Source organism: Canis lupus, chromosome 6, assembly GCF_003254725.2.
Source record: "Canis lupus dingo isolate Sandy chromosome 6, ASM325472v2, whole genome shotgun sequence".
NCBI lineage: Eukaryota > Metazoa > Chordata > Mammalia > Carnivora > Canidae > Canis > Canis lupus.
The window spans coordinates 57,565,691-57,581,372 of NC_064248.1; the positions used below are offsets into that span (position 1 = coordinate 57,565,691).

General features: G+C 34.4%; 1 protein-coding gene and 1 long non-coding RNA gene across 29 annotated transcripts in view; one reads left to right on the forward strand and one right to left on the reverse strand.

Moving 5' to 3' along the window:
• Positions 1-15,682, forward strand: part of ZNF644 (zinc finger protein 644) — a 175,696-nt gene that overhangs the window by 70,321 nt on the left and 89,693 nt on the right. Inside the window, exon 1 of one of the 26 annotated variants that reach the window (XM_035718237.2) lies at positions 14,501-14,609. The exons of the other annotated variants lie outside the window; for them this stretch is intronic. The gene's annotated coding sequence lies outside the window, so the exon portion shown is untranslated. Of the gene's footprint in view, positions 1-14,500; positions 14,610-15,682 lie in introns of those variants that run through there. 26 annotated transcript variants of the gene reach the window in all.
• The window catches only part of LOC112640896 (uncharacterized), a 69,163-nt gene continuing 67,032 nt past the window's right edge, over positions 13,552-15,682 (reverse strand). For all 3 annotated transcript variants that reach the window (XR_004816896.2, XR_004816895.2, XR_003124324.3), the window contains one exon: positions 13,552-13,855. This is a non-coding gene — a long non-coding RNA (uncharacterized LOC112640896). The remainder of the gene's footprint in view (positions 13,856-15,682) is intronic.

Below are 15,682 nucleotides of genomic sequence, written 5' to 3' on the forward strand. Positions count from 1 at the left end.
AGTATGGTAGCTCTGAGTTTTTCATGGATGCCTTTTATTATTTAGGGAAATTCCCTTCTTTTCCTAGTTTGCTGAGTGTTTTCATCATTAAGTAATTTTGGATTTTGTCAAGTATTCTGTGTTTATTGAAATGACCATGTGTTTTTTTTCCTTTGTTCTGTTAATATGGTATATTAATTGATTGTTTTTCTTGTTTTGAAACATCTTTGTATTGCTGGAATGAATCCCACTTGGCTATAACATATAATCCCTTTAATATGCTGTTGGATTCAGTTTGCTAGTATTTTGTTGAGATTTTTACATTTGTATTCATAAGGGGCTATAATTTTCTTTCAGTATCTTTGTCAGCTTTGGTTTTAGGGTAATGCAGGTTTTAGGGTAATAATGCTAGCTTTATAAAATATTTTAAGAAATGTTTCCTCTTCCATTTTTGGAAGTTTCTTAAGGATTGGTGTTAATTCTCTAAATGGTAGAATTTATTGTTGAAACAATCTGCTCGTGAACTATTCCTTTTGGGGAGGTTTTTGATTACTGATTCAGTCTCTACCTGTTGTAGATCTATTTAGATTTTCTGTTTATTCTTTTTTTTTTTTTTAAGATTTTATTTATTTATTTATTCATGAAAGACAGAGAGAGAGAGAGAGAGAGAGAGAGAGACAGAGACAGAGACACAGGCAGAGGGAGAAGAAGGCTCCGTGCGGGGAGCCTGATGTGGGACTCGATCCCGGGACTCCAGAATCACGCCCTGGGCCAAAGGCAGGCACTAAACTGCTGAGCCACCCAGGGATTCCCTCTGTTTATTCTTGAGTCAGGTTTGTGTTTCCTAGAAATTGTCCTTTTCATCCTGATTATCTGATTTACTGGTTTCTAATTGTTCATGATATTCTATTACAATCCTTTTAATTTCTTTAAGGTCTATAGTAGTAGTGTCCCTACCTTTATTTCTGATTTTAGTTATTTGCATCTTCTTCCCCCCCCCCCCCCCAGTTGATTTCTTTGTTAGTTTTGTTGATTTTTTTAAAAGAACTAACTTTTGGACACCTGGGTGGCTCAGTGGTTAAGCCTCTGCCTTCGGCTCAAGGCGTGATCCCGCGGTCCCAGAATCAAGTCCCACATCAGGCTCCCTGCATGGAACCTGCTGCTTCTCCCTCTGCCTCTCTCTCTGTGTCTCTCATGAATAAATAAATAAAATCCTAAAACAAAACAAAACAAAACCTAACTTTTATCTACTTTTATATTTTCTTATCTTATCTTTCTTTCTTATTCCTTCCTTCAGTTGATTTTGGGTTTGGTCTGTTCTTTTTCTTGTTCCTTAAGGTATGAAATTAGGCAATTGATTTGATACCTTTTTTTTTTTTTTTTTTTTTTTAAGGAGCTTGCAAGCATGGGGGGAAGGGGCAGAGGGAGAAAGAGAATCTTAAGCAGACTCCATGCCCAGGGGGTAGCCTAACTCGGGGCTTCATCTCACAACCCTGAGATCATGACCTGAGCTGAAATCAAGAGTCGGATGCTTAAGTGACTGAGCCATCCAGGTACTCCTTGATACCTTTTTTAATGTAGGTGTTTATAGCTATAAATTTCCTTCTGAGTACTGCTTTTGCTGCATTCCACATCTTGCTATGTTGTGTTTTCATATCATGTTTACCATTTTAATGAATTAATATTAACTAATTAATAGAGAAGGTAGACTAAAGCTAGTATCCCAGCTTATAATTAGTAAAGAAGGTAGCAATCAGCTCAGTTAGAGAAGGGCATATATGGTAATATGTGTTACACATTGGCCTTGTCTGAAGTGATTATTCTGTGAGGTATTTTTATGTTCAACAGGAGAACAATATGATTTAGCTGAAAGCATCAGATTAGTGTTTGGACTTCAGAAGCTACCTGCTCTTTTCCCCTCAGGCTCATTATTGTCTCGTTATGGGTATTTTTTTCCTGCTACTTTTAAGATTTTCTCATTGTTTTGCATTGTCATCACTTTTATATGTATCTAGATATATTTTTCTTTTTGTGTATCCATCTTAGAGTACCTGATGCTCCAGAAACCATGGCTTGATGTCTTTGGTCAGTTTTAGAAAATTCTCAGTCATTAACTTTCCAAGGATTGCTTCTGTCCTATTTTCTTCCTTCTATACTTCTGGGATTCCCATGAAGTATATGCTACATCTTTTTTACTATGTCCTCTTTTGGCTCTATTCATTTCTCTGTTTTCTGTTTTTTTGTGTCTCCTGTCTTCATTCTTAGATACTTTAACCTTTTTCTAGTTCACTCTTGTTTGTTTTGTTTTGTTTTGGTAGATACTCTTTTCCTCCCAGTTTTATTGAGATGCAAATAACATATTAATTAACTCTTTAATTGGATCTAATTTTTAGTTTTATTGCATGGTGACCAGAGAATATGGTCTACATAGTTTCTATCTCTATTGGAAATTTCTCTGTGGTTATTATAATATATAGTCAGATTTTATAAATGTTCCACTTATATTTTAAAATAATAATATCTGTTTATGTTTAAAATAAGAATGTCAATTTCTTGTTGTATAGTGCTCCCTATATACTTAATCGTGGACTTTTTTCTTTATGTATTTCCCAAGAGAATTTTGAAAACCTGGCATCTTTAAGTGGGCATTTGGGTTTTTGTCATGAGTGAAAATAGTTATCAACGTTTATATATTGTATACATGCTGTAAATCTAATTTCTTCAAAACCTTTGCACTGTAGATTTAATTCATTCAGCTTATAGAAAATGTCGGCCATGTAACATGTTTAAACAAAGCCAGTCTTTCCACTAAATCAAAGTAACCCTTTTCAGTAAAAATATGGCTTTATTCTTTAAATTCAGGTGTCATACTGTCATTGTTGACAACTTTTTCATTTCTGAATTTTAATTCTAAAACCGGGAAGTGGAATGAGGAAGGTATGAGAGAAGGAAAAGTAAATATGGAGGGATAAAAGGCAAAGTGAGAGAGATAAGACACTGGAATCTTGTCTTGGGTTGTTTTTTCAGAGAATTAAGACTATATAGCTTTTCTATATTGTTTGTTTTACAGCCATGGGAAAGAAATATGTATTTCCCAAATCTCTCTTTATTTGGTATCCAGAAGTTTTTATATATGGCATTATCAAAGCAATGCAGTACCAAGGTTCTGAATGGTGGCACTCTTCTAGACCCTTGAGAGATTCCATTAACAAATACAAACATCTATGCCCTTGAAACTTAGTTCTGTAAGAGGGATACACAAACAATAACCAAAATAAATAAGTACAGTATGTTAGAAAGTGTTTTGGGGTAAAAAAGGATAAACTAATATGAGTTTATTTGAGAATGCCTGCAGAGTAGAGAAGGTAAGAGGGAGCTTGGGATATAATTTTAATCAACATGGTCTAGGTAGGCATTATTCAAAAGAAAATGATTGATCAAAAGCTAGAATTAGATGAGGGAATTTGCCATGAGTATCTGGAAGCCAGAGTGTTCTAAGTGGGGAATAGTCAATGATACTAAGACCTTAACATGGGAGAGAATGTGTTCAAGGAATAGTAGGTAGCTAGTGTGACTTGAACTGAATAAGTGAGCTGAGGAGAGGAGTAAAGAGTGGGGTCAAAATGTTGCTGGAAAGGACTTTTGTAGGGGGTTACAGGCTATTAATAAAGATGTTGTGTTTTTTCCTCTAAGAGGATAAGACCAAGAGCCATTGAAGGATTTTGAAGAACACTATCTGTCTTAGGTTTTAAAACAATTCCTGTGGTTGTTGTGTTAGGAATAGACAGTAGGTTGGTAAGAGTAGATGCACTAAGACCAAATTGGGAAGCTATTGAAATAGTATAGGGAGAGGTAATAGGAGACCTGAAGGTAGCAGTAGTGAGAAGTGATTGGATTATGGATGTAATTTAAAGATGGTGGCAATAGGATTTCTTGATAATTTTGATATGAAGTCTGAATAAATGAATAAAGAAGATTGCTCCAAGGTTAGTGAGCTGAAAAACTGATGGAGACAGCAGATCTGTGTTGGGGAACCTTTCTTTTTAAAGTGAGAGAAGGGTGATCTTAAAAGAGATAGTTTAAGAAAACTGGAATATTGTCTTTGATCTCTTGACTTTTGGGGGTTTAAAGCCTCCCTCTGTGACTTGTCAGTTTCTCTTAACACTTGGAGATATTTACAAGTTAGGTATTTTGTAGCCATTTTGTTGTGTGCAAAGAAGTTCATGAATATTATATCTTCTTGGTGAATTGTATATTTTATTATATGTAACATTCATCCTAAGTAGGTGTAGTGCTTTTTGCCTTAAATTCCTTTTGATTTTTCTGATAGTATGTAGTTACTGACATTTGTCTAGTTTATCTTTTTATCACCTTATTTTTAACCTCATCATTTCCTTTATAAACAGTGTATAGCTTGTTTCAAAACAAAACAAATGTGAATGCCATTTTCTTAATTTATAAACTTCTAATATTTATTGAGAAGACTGATGTATCTGGACTGCTTTCTGCTTTTTATTTTCTCTTTGCTATCTTCTGTTGTTACTTTTTATTTTAATTTAATCTAAGTTTCGGGAACCCTGGGTGGCACAGTGGTTTAGCGCCTGCCTTTGGCCCAGGTCGTGATCCTGGAGACCTGGGATCGAACCCCACGTCAGGCTCCCGGTGCATGGAGCCTGCTTCTCCCTCTGCCTATGTCTCTGCCTCTCTCTCTCTCTCTCTCTCTCTCTCTCTGTGACTATCATAAATAAATAAAATTTTAAAAAAATTTAATCTAAAAAAAAAATTTAATCTAAGTTTCTTTGCTTTTTAATTCTCTACATTTGAAATTTATGTATCTTATTTCACTATTTTATTTGGTTACCCTTAACATTTTAATATGTTTTTAAAAAGGTTTTCTTTGAATCAGTGTCCACTAGTCTAACCTTCCATGTTGAAGTCTTTTGGGCTTGTTAGTTCCCATATTATTAAGTAACATATAACTTTTCGTAATAATCCCTTGAACAATTATCAACAGTTACTACATTTAGTTGCCTTTTTCAGTGTTTTAATTGCTGACTAATGTTTATCAATTCTTTTTATATATGTATTCTGTTTATTCATTTGACAGAGAGTGAGAGAGCACAAGCAAGGGGGAGCATGAGCAGGGAGAGTGGCATAGGTAGAGAGAGAAGCAGGCTCTCTGCTCAGTAGGAGCTGAGGGTTGGATCTCAGGACCCTGGTTGGGATCATGAGCTGGGCCCATGGCAGACACTTAACTGGCTGAGCCACCCAGGCACACCTTTTTATTGATTCTTATGTCTGTCTTTTTGTATATTGTTATCCCTATATGGTCAAAGAGTAATTCTCTAATCTGTGGATAGTGAACTTTTAGAATCCTAGCTTGTCCAAATGTCTGTATTTTGTTATGTTTAAGTGGTACTTTAGCTAGTTATAGAATTCTGGGTTGAAAAATATTTTCACATCTTTCACCATTGATGCTGACAAAAAAACCATAAGACTGGGAAAATAGGCATACTTACACATTGGAGGTAGATGTGCATATTGATAGAAATTTGGGAAAATGATTTGCAAATGTGTATTAAAAATACACATGCAACTTTGAAAAATCTGTATCACTGAAATTAAAACAGTACTATAAGGCAATCTATACAAGGTTATTTATTGTAGCATATATGTTGTATAATCCCATTTCTATAAAGATAATCACAAAACAAATACAATATATATTTGTCATATGTTTGTATGAATAAGAAAAAGGAGTTGAGGATACACCAGACTATTACTATTACATTTGTAACTGAAGTGGGAGAGAGTGGATAATGTGAACGAGATAGTTTATTCAGACAGATTTAATTTTAAAATATCATTTTCCCTCAAAAATCTAATGACATTGCTGGTGAAGAATTATGTGTTCTTGTTTTTGTAGGCAGTCTAGTTTTTGTTTTTATCTTATTTTCTAGAAATGAATAGAATTCTACCTTTAAGTCTGAAATTATCCCAGGACTTGTCAAGAGGCAGGTCTTTTTTTTTTTTTTTTTTTTTTTAAGATTTTATTTATTTATTCATGAGAGACACAGAAAGAGGCAGAGACATAGGCAGAGGGAGAGACAGGCTCCCCAGAGGGAGCCTGCTGTGGGACTAGATCCCCTGACCCCAGGATCACTCCCTGACCCAGACCCTGGGATCAGATCTTGAACTGAAGGCAGATGTTCAACCACTGAGCCACCTAGGCGTTCCTCAAGAGGTTGTCTTTATTCATCCATTGAGCACTGATTGGGCCCTATTAGTCTGAAGATTGTTGCATTTCTTGAGCTCTGAAATTTTTTCTGTTGTGTCCTCCTCTATTCCCCTGAGTTTTGAGCTTTTTTCCTGTAATTTCTACTTGGTATAATTTGTGTATCTAAATTTCATGGGGTTGTTTTACTCCGTTTTTAAAAGTCTTTCTTCTATAAGAATACCTCATTTCATTAGCCATATCCACTTTGCTTTTCACCTCACCTACTGAGAGTTGTTTTGTTATTGTTGTGTAGTAATTTTTATTTCAAAGGTCTTTGTCATCCTCTTTCTTGCTCAGAGCATATTATACTTCTTTACATAAAACACAATAGTTTATAGATTTTGAAGATCTTAAAGTATATCTACTTTTTTTTATTTTAGTGATTAACTTATATTTTGGTAAACATCTAAATTTATATGTTTCAGTCACCTGTAAAATAATAAAAATACACTTAACACACTAATTTTAGCCATTTTCACAATATACCTCTCCCCACATTTAGCCTTTCAGAAAAACTTTTCTGATACGGTAAGTGAGTAGTAAACTTAGAGACCCTGTGCCTTACACTTGAATATTATGTAATGTGTGTCTGTATATATAGGATTCTATAGTCAAAATAACTTTAACTCTAAATTTTGATGTTATTACACCTTGACTTAACACTTCTTTTTGACAGAGAAAAGTCTGTTGATTGCGTTAGGGCACTTGGGTGGCTCATTTGATTAAGCATCTGCATTGGGCTCAGGTCCTGATCCTGGATTAGAGCCCTGTGTCAGGCTCCCTGCTTAGCAAGGAGTCTGCTTCTCCCACCTCCTCTGCCTCTCCCCCTCCTTGTGTACTCTAATGCACATGCTCTCTCTCTCCCCCAAATAAATGAATGAAAGAATGAAGTCTTTTTAAGTCTGTGGCTTTTCTGAGTGATGTTTTTGGTATAAAACCCTGTTTTTAGTTTTTTTTGTTTGTTTTGAGATTGCCATCTCTGTTCTTTCCAGCAGCCCTTGTCTATGACTGTTCTAGTTTTTGGTTTTATCCACCTTGGTATGTCTCTGTTCTAGTTCACCTATTTTCGTTTCATTGGCATTTTATGAGAGCTGAGAATTCAATTCATGTCCTGATAGACCCTAAGGAATCAGAAACTCTTAAATCCCAAGTGGCTACTTCATGTCCTTTTTCTTTGGAGCACTCGATCAAACACTGTAATTTCCTTCTTTATTGCTTATTGAATAGTGTTTTACTGAAGCCCTGCTTTATCCCTGCAAGAATGTTATTCTTACAGCCCCACCAACTCTTAAGACATGTTTCTTCTTCTAATTCTTTAGCTTCTACCCATTTACTGCCCATTTATCCTGTCAATTATACCTTAGGTATGGATTAAGGTACCAGATATCTCCTCCCAGAATAAATTTCTCTTTATAAGGGCCACTTTTACCATTAGGGGCAGTGTACAAATTCATTGCCATCATTCCATAAATGAAACAAGCTAATGGGAAGGGTCATAGGGAATTAACATTTATTTAGTAATTACTAAATGCCACGCCCTATATAGATGCAATGGGATCTTATTTAATCCTCACAATACTTTTAGTAGATTTCATACTTACTTTATTGATGAAGCAACTAAAATTTAAGAATAGTTGAAGTAACTCCAAGGTGGAAGTTGTAGAACTATTTTTCAAACTCAGGTGTGTCTGCCACCAGAGTGATTCTCTTTGCATTAATGCACTACAAAAGTTAGCTAAAACTCAATTTTGCTGAGGCTTTTCTTATCCGTGGTATGTTATAGGACCTTCTACTTCCACTGAACTACAGAATGCATAATCCATATTATTCACTGGGGACATAATTTATTGCTGTTTACTGATAGTAGTTTTTTATACATATGTGTCCTATTTATAGTCTTTTTTAGTTAGATAGCAATACAGTAAGAAAAAAAAACTGCCAGCAATACTATTTGATTAATCTTAAGAATAATTAAAATGTTCCCTGAAATCTCAATTTTAAATATGCTTTAGTCACCTTTTATAAAAATAATATACTGTTCATAACATTTTGTTGTTATAGATATTGGGTAAATTGGAAATCATGGGTTCTGTAAATTTCTTATTGCTCAGTATTGCTACTCTTGACCTTGCCATCTTTTTCTCTTCATATGAGTAAACATAGAAAGAAATTCTTTTAAGTCACACTTGTTTGAATAGAACTATGTACATTTGATTATTAATAAGCACTTGCATTTTCTAAACATTAAGTGCTGTTTTAACATTTTAGAAAAATTTTGTAATTGTTTATATTCACAATAAATATCTTTGGTTTTATAAATGAAACTCCAGAATTGAATATGTAATAAGGAAAACTTGTTAAGTCAGAAAAATGTCGTGGATGGTTTGTGATTTGCCATCACAAAAATACGTTCTTTTTAATTTTTTTTAAAGACACTGGCATAGGAGAGATTCATCTTCCTGCATATTTTGTATTAAGGAAAGCAGATTTCTTGTATTTAAATTTTTACCATCCTAAATAAAGATAATTGTAATGATTACTTCGGAATTTTTTTTAGAAGATAATTGTATTTGGGGGGCTGATTTTAGAGAAAGAAAAAAGCTAAGTGGAGCAAATGGTATCACCAAGAGTTCACATTTATTTATTTATTTTGATTTTTTTTTTTAAATTCATATATTCATGAGAGACCCACAGACAGAGAGAGTGGCAGAGACACAGGCAGAGGGAGGAGCAGGCTCCATGCAGGGAGCCTGACGTGGGAGTCTATACCCGGTCTCCAGGATCATGCCCTGGGCTGAAGGTGGTACGAAACTGCTGAGCCACCCGGGCTGCCCAAGAGTTCACATTTAATGAAAATATTTTATTGAAAGTAAAACTTCTCCTTCTGTTTCATTTTTCTGGTTCTCAATGAGCATGTCAAACTTTCCCATCTATATATAAGCTTGAATTTACATAACAGAGTTTAAATGTACATAATACACAAAAGGCTAAGTACTCATTACAGGTTACTACAGAATTGCAAGGTTTTTTTTTTACAGTCTGAGCTGCTTTGAGTAAAATTAAATTCAGTGAAATTATTCTCAATGTCGTAATGTTCAAGTTGACTTCTCAGACATGAACAATTTTGTTTTTTGTAAAATAATATGTGATTACTAAATGACTTAATGGAACTTTTATAGTAAGAGTTTAATTTTATAAAATCTACAATTTTTTTTAACATACATACAGTCAAGTTTTGAATTTGAAATAAAATTATTAAGTATTAGAAGAAAACATTTGTTATGTTTCAGGCAGTCTTTTGAAGCCAAATTATCTCTTTAACTATTGTAAGGAATTTCTTCAAAGCCCAATTGTTTGCATTTGCAGAAATGTCACTAACTTTGATGTGCATACTCTAATGGACCTTGGTCCTGTGGAATCATACGTGGTTGGGGCAGAAGTTTCACTCGCAGCGCTTTGAACATTATTAGCTTTTAAATTCTTGAACAAATTCCTAGCTTTTCCTGAAAACCATTAGGCAAATAGACATCGGACATTGATGCTGATTTTGTGCTTAAAAACTTCCTTTGTCATATTTCCTTATCTCTTGCTGGTTGTCAGATGTATAGGCACAGTAGTTTCTTAATGGTGAAATCTCTTTGTTCTTCACAGTTACTTCAACTCTCACGCAGTTTATTGCATATGTGTATTTATGTTACCACTTTAGGTGTCTTATTATTTCTGTTTTTACTTCTAATATAATTACATTTGGTCTTCCTAGGACTTTTAACACTTGTACTTCTTTTGCATTTATTGGACACAATGGCTTAATGTTTATAAGATATCTCAAAACTAAGCCTAAAGAGCATACTCATCATATACTGAAGAACAGTAGGAGACTCAAAATAAAATAACAATTAATGGCGGTTCATACTCTGTTAGTGAAAAGCAGAGTTGACACAGTACCTCTGGAGTGTGAAACCGACAGTTCTAGGATTCATGTTAATTATACAATTATGGTCAAAAGTTTGGTCTGTTTGAAAAATCTGTAGAGGTTATCACTCATTTTAATGTTAAAAAACAAACCCACATGAATTGTTCTTGTTGAAGTCATGTGCGTATGTGTATCATTTATCCTACCAATGCTGTGATATCACTTACCTTTTTTTTTTGTTTAAGATTTTTTTATTTATTTGAGAGAGAGAGCATGAGAATGGGGCAGGGGGTGCACAGAGGGCCAAGCAGACTCACTGCTGAGTTGGGGAGCCTGATGCATGTGGCTTGCGGGTCTCCGCACTCGTGGGTCATCTGGTCTCCCCTCCCGCCAGGCAGAGTATTCTCCAGAGTGTCTTTCTTCATTTCTGTCCAGCACAGTTATAGGAGTCTCGTGTAACAGAGTTTCGGCCACTTTCCTTGAGGGAGTAATTCCACACACATACGCAGTTGGTTTCACAAAGTCTGCAGCATTACATGATGGATGCCATGTGGGGCAGAGAGCATTCCCTGGTTGGGCACTTGGCTCTTCAAACAACACAGCACAAGGCTCCTTAACTCCTTTACTCTCTTTTAATTCCTTCCTTTCTTTTTAATAATTAAATAAATTGAATTGCCCTAAAAAAAAAAAAAATCCCAGAACCCAGAGATGGTGACCTGAGCTGAAGTCAGTTGCTTAACCGGTTGAGCCATCTAGGTGCCCCGATGATCATTTATCTTGTTCTATTTGAAAGCATAAACAACAAAACAAGCAGTTATTCCATGCTGAATATGACTTAGCATTCTCCTTTGGTTGCAGCTATAATTTATTGCCTTGCCTCTTTCAATTACAAAGTTCTTCATTAGGAAATTAGCCTTTGATTACTGAACATCCATTTGTTTTTCTATGACTGTTGCTTCTTACTATCGCATGATTTTTGTCAGATTGCTAGCGTTAGGCTTTTGTAGCTTCCTCACCACCTTTTGTCCATGTAGTTACCTGCTTCTTGAGCTGTGTCAGATTATATTAAGTATTTAGTATACTTGGCAGTAAGAATCACTTTGTATTATTACGTGTTTACCTTACTATTTGTAACATCTTCCTTTTAAGTAGTGAGGATGATTCATGGCATCAGGAACAAAAGTATTGGACAAGTTCAGTGTAATTTGATGGTAGGTGGTAAAATTACATAAAGATCATTAATTTGTAATGGCAGTGCTGCATGCTGCTGGCAAGAAAGCATATGTGCCCAATATATTCTTTATTTCTCTGTTCATTGTTTATCTATTTTCTACTTATTTGAACTCATTGAACTTTTTTTTTTTTTTTGTATTACCAATAGGAAAAAAACCTCTTTGTATGTGGTTTTCATAATGCAGATAGATAGTTCTGTGGCCTGAGTGTGTTAGTCATTTAGTGCCATACTTTCATTGTTCAAGAATCAGGTTATCAACATACCTAACTGAAAACTAATTGAAAGATTATTTCAAGCAATTATGAATTTAGAGAATCTTTTTAAAGTCCAATAGTGTAATTTTCACTTCCATTTTTAGTTCATTATTTCAAATAATGTTAAATGTTAATAATAGAATAACCAAACATTTAACATACATAGTAACATGTAAGAGAGGATGTTAGAAATCATCTTTCCAGTCTCCTGCCATATTACCTTCTGCAGTGTTCCTGACAATATTCCAACCTCCTGAGCCATTCAGTTTACTGTTGTATAAGACAATCCTTTGCAATATTCGGTGATTATTGTTTTTAATCTTGAGATGAAATCCATTTTTATGATTTAAACACATTGATCCTGTCTTTTTTTGTATGCCACGCCTTCAAACATTTGAAGATTATTCATTGTATTGGCTAATTATTAGGCTAAGCATACCAAGTTTTCTCTTCATTTTATCATGTGGCATGCTGGATAGTTAACCTTATGAATTTATGTATTTTTTAGTACTTCCACTTGATGACATCCAGAGTAGAATACTACCTGGATGGCATAGTTATATGCTCTTCACATGCATTACATACTAACTGAGGTTGGGGTATATATATTTGTACATTATGTATAGTATGTATAGTCTTAAATATCATAGTAAATGTAGATGTGGCATTTCAGTTAATTAAGATTTGTTTTGCAATTAGAATGACAGTTGTGAGTGTTTTTCTTTTCTTGACCCAATCTCATATATGACTAACTGAAGTTGTCATGTGTTCTGAAGGATAATTTAAATGAACATGGGGTTTGTGAAAATCTGGCAGATCTTCACTGTAACTCAGCTAGTGGGCAACTTTATAATTTATTTATAGCCGTGTAATATAGCTAATAATGAACTAATGTAAAATGAGGGCAAATTGTATTACATTTTTGTATGAAATTATACTACATGACAAAGGTTGGTATTATGTAATAAGTGCCCACAAAATATTAACCTACTTGCAATAAATACAATTAATAATGTACATAAAAGAATGAAATTAAGCTAATTTTCTATAAAAAAATTATTCATGAACAGAAAGTGGACAGCATAGATTTGATGACAGGAAGGTTGTATCTAATCTGAATTACTGAGTGACCTAGGAAGCTTGCTCAGAGGGATTACAGAATAATTATGTTAATATGCAATTATCACCTCATTTCTTCTGTAGTAACCTCAAGATGTAGTGTAGTGAGGGTGTTATAGCAAGTGCTGATAGTTTGCAAAAATACTGATGTTTGAAATTTCTAAGACAATAAGTCTAGCTTGAGGCATAAAAGTGATGATCTGTCATCTTGAAGACAGATCTGACCTTTGTACTATTTTTTTTTAATGCTCACAGTATATAACTACAGGCAGTTATAGCTGTAGAACTCATTATGATTTTCAAGAAACTGAAGTATGTTTTATGTAGATTTAAAGTTCCATTTGCAGCTTTTTATAAAGTGTGTGAATATTTTTAAAGAATATTTTAAAGTGCATTTAAAACAAAAATTCTGTGGTTATATGATTACATGGAGGAGGACATAGTAATAGTATCTAAGCATTTTATTAAAATATCCTAATAGGTATAGCAAATTCACTGAAATTTAAGAAGTCAAAGCATATGATAGAAGTTTGATTATTTTGGGATCCCTGGGTGGCGCAGCGGTTTGGCGCCTACCTTTGGCCCAGGGCGCGATCCTGGAGACCCGGGATCGAATCCCACGTCAGGCTCCCGGTGCATGGAGCCTGCTTCTCCCTCTGCCTGTGTCTCTGCCTCTCTCTCTCTCTCTCTCTGTGTGACTGTCATAAATAAATAAAAAAAAAATATTAAAAAAAAAAAAAGAAGTTTGATTATTTTAATTTTTTAATTTCCCTTTTTGAATTCCCTTAATAAATAATGTCTACCTTCAAATATGTCCCCTACTTATTTAAATTAACATAAACTAGCATTGATGGCTCTGTTACATATATTTGACAAAGATAGTTGGAAAAATTATTTGAAACAGTGTGAAATTAGCTAATAGATCAAATGCTTTCTTGCCTAGATGCTGCATAACCATCCATGAATGTAGGGAAATAATTCTTGATGTCAAAAATTCTAGATCCATTATTCACCGCAACAGATTTTGATGGTTCGGTGTTTGCATTATATCTTAATGCAGCAGCCATGAGTTTTGAATACTGTTAAGAAAAAATACATTTTGAACAGTTATTAGTTAAGATATACTCTGAAAATTAAACTGGAAAATTTTTTATATTGTTGCTAAAATACTAGCTTACTGAGTCACTTCTCATATCATACTTTTAAACTGATGAGGTAGATTTTTAATATTAATGTACTACTAATAATATTCTGAAAAAGAATAACTTCTGTTTTTGAGTAGAGATAATCATAAATTTGGGGGGCAAGAAAGGTATATTTCATTACGTGTGAAGGAAAACTTTATTAAAGACTTCATTTTCTATTTTAACAATATTTAATTTGATCTTTTGTTTTTCCTTCTGCTAGATGTGTTTTATAGATAAGATACGTCATGTACGTATATTTTTCATATGTTTTTGAGCAGAACATTTTGGTATCTTTAGAATGTGAACTTTTGGAAGGCTCACAGAAAGCAATTTTGGTAATGAGAATGCAATCCAAGCAGACATGATATTCTCATAGTTTGTCACCCTGCTGTTCAGGGGGTACCAATGAAGTTGCTTTAAATGGGAAGCGTCTGTTCCATCTCTGAACCTCTCACACCAGAACAGATGGGTGGAACATGGAACATAGAAGGTTTTACCTCTGAGGTGGTAACAGTGAAGCCACTCATTAACACTGAATTTACCACTTCGTTAGCAACATTGCTTCCTGTTGAGAAAAGCTAATACAGGCTTTCAAATTGAGCATATATTTGTCTGCCTCTGTGATTATAATAAGTAGGAACACGAAGTAAGTGTCTTTCAGGCTAGCTTTTTAAAAATTCTGTTGTCCGTTTCAGATTTATGAGATTCTTCCTATTTGGACACTTTACTTTTTTTGTATATGAGAAATGTCAGGAATGGATAATGGTATAGCATCAAGGTTTGCTTTTCTTTTCATTGACATTTGCACACTCTTCCCTAACACATGTTTATGTGCTGCCCATTTTTAACTTCTGTGTATGTGATGTAGAGACTCCCGCTGGGTGCTGCATTAGCACCATTTTGGGGTGATATCATTGAATATGATCTTATTGGATGTCTATTTTTATTACTGTGGAGGTTTGCCAATCTCAAAACAGAATTCTGAGGCCTATGAGGGGCAGAATAATTGTTAGTATAAATAATAATGCCAAAGACAGATATTTGTAGTATATATTTATAATATTTGTTGTATTAAAGGGCACATCTTATGGGAAGAGTAAGCTCATACATACAAGCACTTGTTCTAAGCTGTGAAATAACAAAGTAATTAGAAACAATTCCTTTATTCTTTAACTAGAATAAAGAGCTAACTTTTATTCTTTAACTACCATAAAATATTAGAAATAATTACCTATACTGAAAATATTTTCATTTCTAAATACCAGATTATGTTCCTGCTATCTTAAAATACTACTTGTTATACAGATTAAAAATCCTATGAAGGAACAATGGAAGACTTAATTCTCTTTTTTTAAAGATTTTTTATTTATTTATTCATAGAGAAAGAGAGAGAGGGAGAGAGGCAGAGATACAGGCAGAGGGAGAAGCAGGCTCCATGCAGGGAGCCTAACGTGGGACTCGATCCCAGGTCCCCAGGATCACACCCAAGGCTGCAGGCGGCGCTAAACCACTGCTCCACTGGGGCAGCCCAGAAGACTTCATTCTTTATCAGAGAGCAGGAACCTAGTCTGTCTTGCTTACTGCTGGTATTCCTAATAATAAAACAGTGCCTGGCACATGGTAAGGGCTCAGTAAATATTTGGAGAATAAATAACTGTACTTGCTACCATGTACAAAAAAGAAGAGAAATAAGGAATTTTATGCCAGCACTTTGGATAG